The following is a 7,683-nucleotide window of genomic DNA, read 5'->3' as shown; positions in this document are numbered from 1 at the left end:
TCATACTGGGTGGTTGGTTTCCCTCAAGAAAGACTATCTGCAGATTGACTGACATCTCATACCCAATTTAAGTCAAAGGGAAAAAGCCTGACTGGGCACAAAGGCCTTCACAGGACTGACACAGATGTTGTAGTTCCACTGTTTGGCCACTATGACTGGCTGGCTGTGCGGATTGGTACCGGCCCTATCCATTTCCTCCAGACTGGTAGTATGGAGGAAATTGTCCCTATGCATTGTATGAGGATCACATATCTGGCTTAGCTTCCCTTCATTCAGCCCTCAACTGTATGTGTGTCTAATCACAGCTGTAAGCTGGTGTGCAGCCTGTAAGCACAACCAGGTACACACCATCTCCTCCTCCTCCTCCTCCTCTCTGCAACTTCTTAATCCTCTTAGCATTCAACTTGCTTCTGCAGGGAGACAAGACATCAATAAGCAGAGAAAAAATGCAAAGCAGGCTCTATGCACAACTGCATATAACACACAGCAAATGTTTCAATTAAAGAGTCAACGCCTTTCATCCGGAAGCTTTGAAACTGACGGAAGGTTCTGATCAATACAGGAGATAATTGATTCTCCCCTGTCTCCTGACATGCTCTAAAAGGGAACATGAAAGAACACGTTCACTACTGAAGATTGTAGAGGATTCCCAACAGAGGATTGTGACATCTTATTTCAAGCATTAATTGTTCACAGAAGAGAGTCTTCCTCAGTTTTGTCCCGTCATTCAGTTACTGCTCCTTTGTTAAAACTCACAAGCCTATCTCTAGTAACTCTCAGCATGGGGCTTTGGTCGCTCTGCACATTAGTTCTATCACTAATGAGAAGAGTGTCAGTGTCATACTGTAACACAAGGTTGCAAATTCATCCATAGCTAAGATTCAGCTGGCTGTGTGTCCGTAGACTTGTCAGAAATAGAGGATAAACATAAATATGACAACTATCTATGTTTTAGGATACAATTATTTTCCATGTGAATATATACCATCTGCAGTGAATGCCATAATTACAGTCACTGTAATGACCCATCACATGGCCCTCAGCTGGAGTTAGAAAAAGGGAACAGAGTGACCCGGAGTGGGTGTGTGCTTGCCACTCTATTTCCATCCGTCTGTTGAAGCTATGTTATCTGTGCAGACTTCTCATGCATGATTAGCTCCATGCGCTTTGATTGAGGGCTGGGACTAAGAGGAAGGAACACCCCTTTATCCTTCTCACCTCTTTAATTGTTCCTAATCTTTGGATTCAGTTTTCAATTTTCACTTCCTTTCCCTTCTTCCTGTGATATGATACATTATTCAAATCAAACTGCAACAAAGAGTAGGACCTGTATCTGCAAAACTGCTATTTTACACTTCCTTACAGTGGAGCATTGTGTCTGGGAGCTACTACTCTCTGCAGGAGCTTTATTGTCCTCACAAGGGACTGTAAAGGCCCAAATGAAATATATTCAAAACTTGGTTTGGAAGCGCAGACAGGCCCTGGGCACCGGCAGCTGGTCAGGCTGCAAATTTTCACCCAAATGGCAGCCACTGAAAGGACACAGACCGGGCTCCATCACCACTGATTTGAATTATATTTGACTAGGACCTTCACCGTGTGCGGTTAGGCCATTCTGACTGGAAATATCACTGAGGATCAAAGCAGACTGACCTGTTGATTTTGGAAAGACAGCAAGAAAACCAAAGCTATTCATTGACCTCTCCACTCTCAGTGCATTTCAGGTGAGAGGAGATATCTCCTCGAGATTTACTTTTTAAAAGCCTCAGTGGTCATATATGAAAGAGTTCAGTACATACAGAATTTTAGCTTCATAAATATGCATAGAGACAGGCTATCCCCTGGAACATCAGGTTGGTTTCCTATATTTTTAACATATTTTTATTGTCGGGAGATAAATTGTGATTTGTTATGTTTATATATCAATATAACTGGAATAAAAATGGAATCACATATGGTAAAATATTACAATATACACATACCTTTTCAAATGTTCAAACTTTTGGGGGGTTAAATGACTACATGTGTACGCACTGAATATACATTATCATACCCGATTATGGCCAAAATGATAATCAACATTATTTTTGATTATGATACATTAATGATTAATGATACATTGGTGTGACAAAATATTTATGTTGCACTTTCAAATGTAAATAAACAGAGCTCTGCTGCAAACCTGCTAATGCACAACATTACAATAATACTTTTTAACGAGTAAAATCACCGGAATAATTAAAAGGAAATTCATCCTAAATGTTGCATTTTACAGTTCAATGCACTGATCTGCTGCACATTCAGATTAAAATGAACTAGATCAAGAGGACAGACCATCTGTGATCTTAGAAACAATTTAATAAAACTTGGTGCATATGAGTGATCTTAACCCATCTTAAAGATTGGGTACGGTTCAACCTATGATTATGATTATATTATACAGGCATAAATTGAGTCCATATCTCCAAGGCAGTCATTGGTTTTATTTGATACCAGTTCACAATGAAAATGACCTTACATGTATTCTAGTGGCAGTGAGGAGAGTTAAGGGGTCTATAATGGGACCACCATTATAACCCCTTGTGTTGGGTAAATCCAGCTACTGACAAGTGGTTATAATGGTGGTCCCAATAGGATCTGAAAGGTTTCTGTGGTCTGAGAACTGAAACTTTTCAGTCAGGTGAATCTTGTGAATTGAAGAAAGTAAATCTAGCATTTCTGGAAACAAATGAACGACCAAAGCTTTTGATAATATGTTTCAGAGTTTGGTATGTTCCGGACGTTTGTACAACCATGCACAAACAGTCACAGACAAAAGCTCTTCCTGTTGAGATGCAAGCTCTGCAAGATTCAAGATTTGAGGGTTTATCATCATATTCACAGCAGCTACCAGGTAGATATGGCAATGAAAATCTTAGGTCATACACTGCCCGGCCAAAAAAAAAGGTCACAAGCCTGTGGGTGGCAGTGCTATGATGTGGGGTTGCTGCAGTTGGTAGGTTCAGCAATGTTATGTGCCCAAAGAATGAGGTACTGAATGACCAGGTTATTCCATCAATGGATTTTTCTTCCCTGATGGCACGGGGATGTTCCACGATGACAATGCCAGGATCCATCGGGCTCAAATTGTGAAAGAGTGGTTCAGGGAGCATGAGACATCCTTTTCTCCCAGAATCAGTCCAGACCTGAACCCGATTGAGAATCTTTGGGATGTGCTGGAGAAGACTTTGCGCAGTGGTTCGAATCTCCCATCATCATCACAAGATTTTGGGCGAAAAATTAATTCAAGACAGAAATAAAGGTGACATTGCAGAAGCTTGTGGAAACGATGCCACAGTGAATGTGTGCCATAATCAAAGCTAAAGGTGGTCCAACGAATATTAGTGTGACCTTTTTTTTGGCCAGGCAGTGTATTATATACAAGACAAAATAAAATAAAATTGTGCAATTGAAACAGAGTAGGATAAATTAGAATAAAATAGTGCAGGTAATGTTTCTAGAACAGTCTATAAGTATTGCCGATGAAGTTAACATATACATGTCAGAAAAATAAATAAATACAATAAGCTTGGGATGTTGAAAAGTAATGTAAATAGAATTCGCCTTTCGCTAAGCCACACCCTAGAATGCAGACTGGCCAATCACAGCGGAGCCAACAACAGATCCGACAAAGCTCCGACACTTTCATGACAGCGCTCTATTGACTGTGTCTCAGATTTTCGTACATTTAACACTGTCGTTTGTGGACTATAAGAAAGATATGGTTAAACGCTGTGCCTGGGGCACTTGTAAGACTGATAGTCGTTACCCAGAGAGGTTGGAGGGGGGTGTGCATTTCTTCCCCTTACCCAAACCAAAATCAAAGCCTGACAAGTGTCTCCTGTGGATTAAACTTTTTGGACGTCCTCACTCTCAGCTGAACCCCTCAAGGATCGACCGGCACACTTTTGTGTGTTCTAAGGTAAGACTTTTGTCTTTAACTCTACAGTTAAGTTAAACTATTCAGTATTCTGTGATTTCAATCTATACATTTGGCTCGCTAACCCAAATTATGAGGAATCATAGGCGCTAGCAAGTAGCAAGCAACCTTAGCGATACTTTAGCAATCGCGTAGCAGCTAGTGCTAAATGCTACAGTCTGGATTCTATTTTTGACCACATAAGAGTAGCAGATCTAGAGCTAGATGTTGACTTGGTCATCCAAACATCTAAGGTTAATATGTTACAGACAAACTGCTATGGTTGTTTTCTATGTGACTATCTTCAATGTGTTGCCAGTTCAACAATATTTTCCCTTGCTGTTTCAGCACTTTGTCAATGGGGACCCAAGTCTCGACTACCCAAATCCAGTTTCTGCTGTTCCATCTGGTAGAGAAAGTCCAGTCAAATGTCGAAGACCTCCAACTAAAAGGTTAAAGTTATGTAATAGAATAACAACTAAATTATAGGAGAAACATCACAGCCACAACACAACATCAGAGTAGCATCAAATACTTTAATTGGTATCATGTATATTACAGAGAGATCTCCACAACATCAGGCTCATTAGTGGGGACACCGCAACAGAGGAGAGTTAATGTGACTGTAAGGATCCATTGCACATAGTTGGTAAAAAGTGCTCAAAAAAGTACCAGTCTAGCTTTGCTTTAATTTCCCCCCACATCTCTGCCTCAAAATGTATTTGCTCCAGGTGATAATCACCATCACAGTTAACAAAAAGATCACACCATGGCATCCCAGTTATCCCCAACTGTCCCATGATCTGAAAATAATATTCATGTGTACGCTTGAGCCTGTAGGTGTTATCACCAAGCTTTTCAATGTACTGGCAATTGGTGTACGTGATTTGCATTCAGCACTTAATTTCCAGGAGTCCATAGGTTTTGTCCTCGCCGCTCTGAACTCTTCTGTCAGGGGATGTACCTAAATGTGGGGCTTCAGGGTTAACAACAAATCCACAAATTTGAATTTGTTGCCAGTGATGGCTGAGTACTGTGCTGCAGCAGCTGGTTCAAACTCTATGCCTCTCCTTGTGGCTTTAGTACAGATGTTCTTCTTCTTCCTCTGCATAATGGTGGCAAGCTTTATGAAGTCTGCTCTCCTCGAGAATATTCTCTTGTATGAAGTTGAAGTAAGGCGAGTAGAGCGGACATGATGCCAGATGTTGTTGCTACTTTGCTGTCTGGTCTCTTTCTCAAGCGCCTCTGCCTCAGACTTGGAGACCATCATAGTGTTGAACATTTCCATCTGCACTTTAGAAAGGACAGTACAGAAAGTGCCGGACAGTGGTGGGAAAGGGAATGATGGGAAATCATCAGTAGAGTTTGATTGGGAGGATTTTTTGCCAACTGTCCATTTGTGGGAGCTGCACATGTAAAGAAGAAAACAAATATTTACTTTCGATTACTTACATTATGTTTTCATCCTGTTGTTATCTTTTTATAATTATGTTTCTGCACAGTGGACCAGGTTCACACAGAGGACCAAGATCGCACAGAGGACCAAGATGAAGTGAAAAGACTTAAGGGGCAACTCGCTGAAAAGGAAAAAGAAAATGCCTTACTGAGGGAAAAGACACAAAGTTATCAAGCACCTTATCCACTCACCCACACCACACCCACACCCACTCACACCAGAGACTTTATGTAACTGTAATGTGTCTGAGTACTTTCAGTATTGCACAGGCTTTGGTTATGATGAGTTTAATAAGCTGTGTGCTTTTTTCAGGTTACCCAGTACTGCAAAGGATCCACAAACACTTATCCCTGTGACATATCACAAAGTAGATCATCAGGTCAACCTCATGTCTTTACGACAACAGTTCCTACTCACACTGAGGAAGCTGAGGCAAAACTTTGATCTGACAGAGCTTGCCTTCAAATTTCAAATTGCAGTTATCACACTATTCAATTCATGGATTGATTTCATGTATGGTAAGCTAGGCAACTTGTCTATTTGGCCACACAGGGACAGCATAACAGAAAACATGCCTACCAACTACAGAGCAGAGTTCCTAACAACTTTTGCCATTTTTGATTGTACAGAGATTAAGACAGAAAAGCCAACATCACTGTTACTTCAAAGTCAAACTTACTCCAAATACAAATCTACCAATACGCTTAAGTGTCTGATTGCCTGTGATCCACGTGGCTCCATTATCTGTGTATCAACACTTTTCACTGGATCAATCTCTGACCAAGAAATATTTAGAAAATGTGGAGTCAAGGATTCACTGAAAGGTCTGCTTCAGTGTGGCTACCTTAAGGCAGGCAATGGGCTCATGGTTGATAAAGGATTTCTTATTGAGAAGGATGTGAATGAGCTAGGCCTTAATTTGAACATTCCTCCCTTTGCCAAATCAAATAGTCAAATGCCAGCTTCAGATGTTGAGATGACAAACAAAATAGCCAAACACTGGGTACATGTGGAAAGAGCCATCGCCAATCTGTGCAGCAGTAGCTCAGTCAGTCCAGCAGTGCCTCAGTCAGTAGGGGCTTGGACTGGGAATCGTGGGGTCGCTGGTTCAAGTCCCCGAACAGACTTGAAATATGGAAAGTGGACTGCTACTTGGAGAGGTCCCAGTTCACTTCATAGGCCCTGCTGTGGTGCCCTTGAGCAAGGCATGTATGTGACAAATAAAGAGGGTTTCATCCTCCGATTCTATCTATCAAAGTGAAGAAATGTAAAATAGTTTCTGGAAGATCCCTAATGTCAGGTTTGGAAACATAAATCAGATATAGTTCCAGCCAAAACTTATAAAGGCTTAGGCTCTATCTAGCACTATGATCATTATGTCTCTACACAGTGAGACACTAAGATAAGCTACTGAATTTTAATGTTTGTATTTATCTTTGTGGTTAATAAACCAATAAGCTACCATGAATGAACTGTATGTATTTGACTGTAATAAAATCTCTCCGCAAATGATAAGAAATAAGTCCTAATCTTTATCAGTTTAAGATGAACTGCTTACCTGGTAGCTCAACCCACTTCCAAGAGGGTACTTCTCCTGACCTAATTCTACATCTACCGGGGGCTTGCTTTCTATGTAGCTCATAGGTGTCTCTGTCAGTTCCCTCAACAACAACGTATCCTGATCTGTGACCTCAGACATTGCCCTGTGAGATACAAAAATCATACATGTCTACTTATGTCAATCTGATCAATACAAAATGATATATTCATAATTATGTTATCTGATCTGGAGTACAGGCTTCATCCCATCACAGTAAGTTGAATTATTTACTATGTGGAAGAAGGACATAAGGTGTGTTAAAAATGAAAAGAGTTCTCTTACCTGTCGTTGTTGTATTTGCAGAAGATGGGTCGCCTTTTCTGTCTGTCTTGGCCCTGGCCACAACTGTCACGGGCTGTGGTGTTACTTTGACACCTCTGGGTTTATGCCACTGTTCTGGTAAGCTTGTGGAGGACTGTAGTTCTAGGCCTACAGACATGTTGGCGTTTTGTATCTTACAGAGGTCCAGGGTATGGATAAGCCCGATGATGTGGGCGCAGAACCCTGTGGAGCTAACGAAAGATCACCTCGTTAATTACAGCTAGCCTGCTAACGTTGCCTATTATGGTTATGATACGCTAGCATATAAGGCTATACAATGTTATACGTGCTTTGTGCTTTTGCTTTATAATAACGACGATAATAATGAATATAGACCTACCCAGCTTT

At 40.9% G+C, this 7,683-nt stretch overlaps 1 long non-coding RNA gene across 1 annotated transcript; it reads left to right on the top strand.

The window, feature by feature from the left end:
* Nucleotides 1–3,663: 3,663 nt before the first annotated feature.
* LOC134860060 (uncharacterized) lies at nucleotides 3,664–6,908 on the top strand. The gene is made up of 3 exons (XR_010165190.1): nucleotides 3,664–3,961; nucleotides 4,307–4,410; nucleotides 5,461–6,908. It is a non-coding gene; the product is annotated as an uncharacterized LOC134860060 (long non-coding RNA).
* Nucleotides 6,909–7,683: the final 775 nt, after the last annotated feature.

This window comes from Eleginops maclovinus, chromosome 23 (assembly GCF_036324505.1).
Source record: "Eleginops maclovinus isolate JMC-PN-2008 ecotype Puerto Natales chromosome 23, JC_Emac_rtc_rv5, whole genome shotgun sequence".
NCBI classification, from domain to species: domain Eukaryota; kingdom Metazoa; phylum Chordata; class Actinopteri; order Perciformes; family Eleginopidae; genus Eleginops; species Eleginops maclovinus.
The sequence above is the reverse complement of the archived record's forward strand: the minus strand, read 5'-3'. Positions and strand labels throughout refer to the sequence as shown.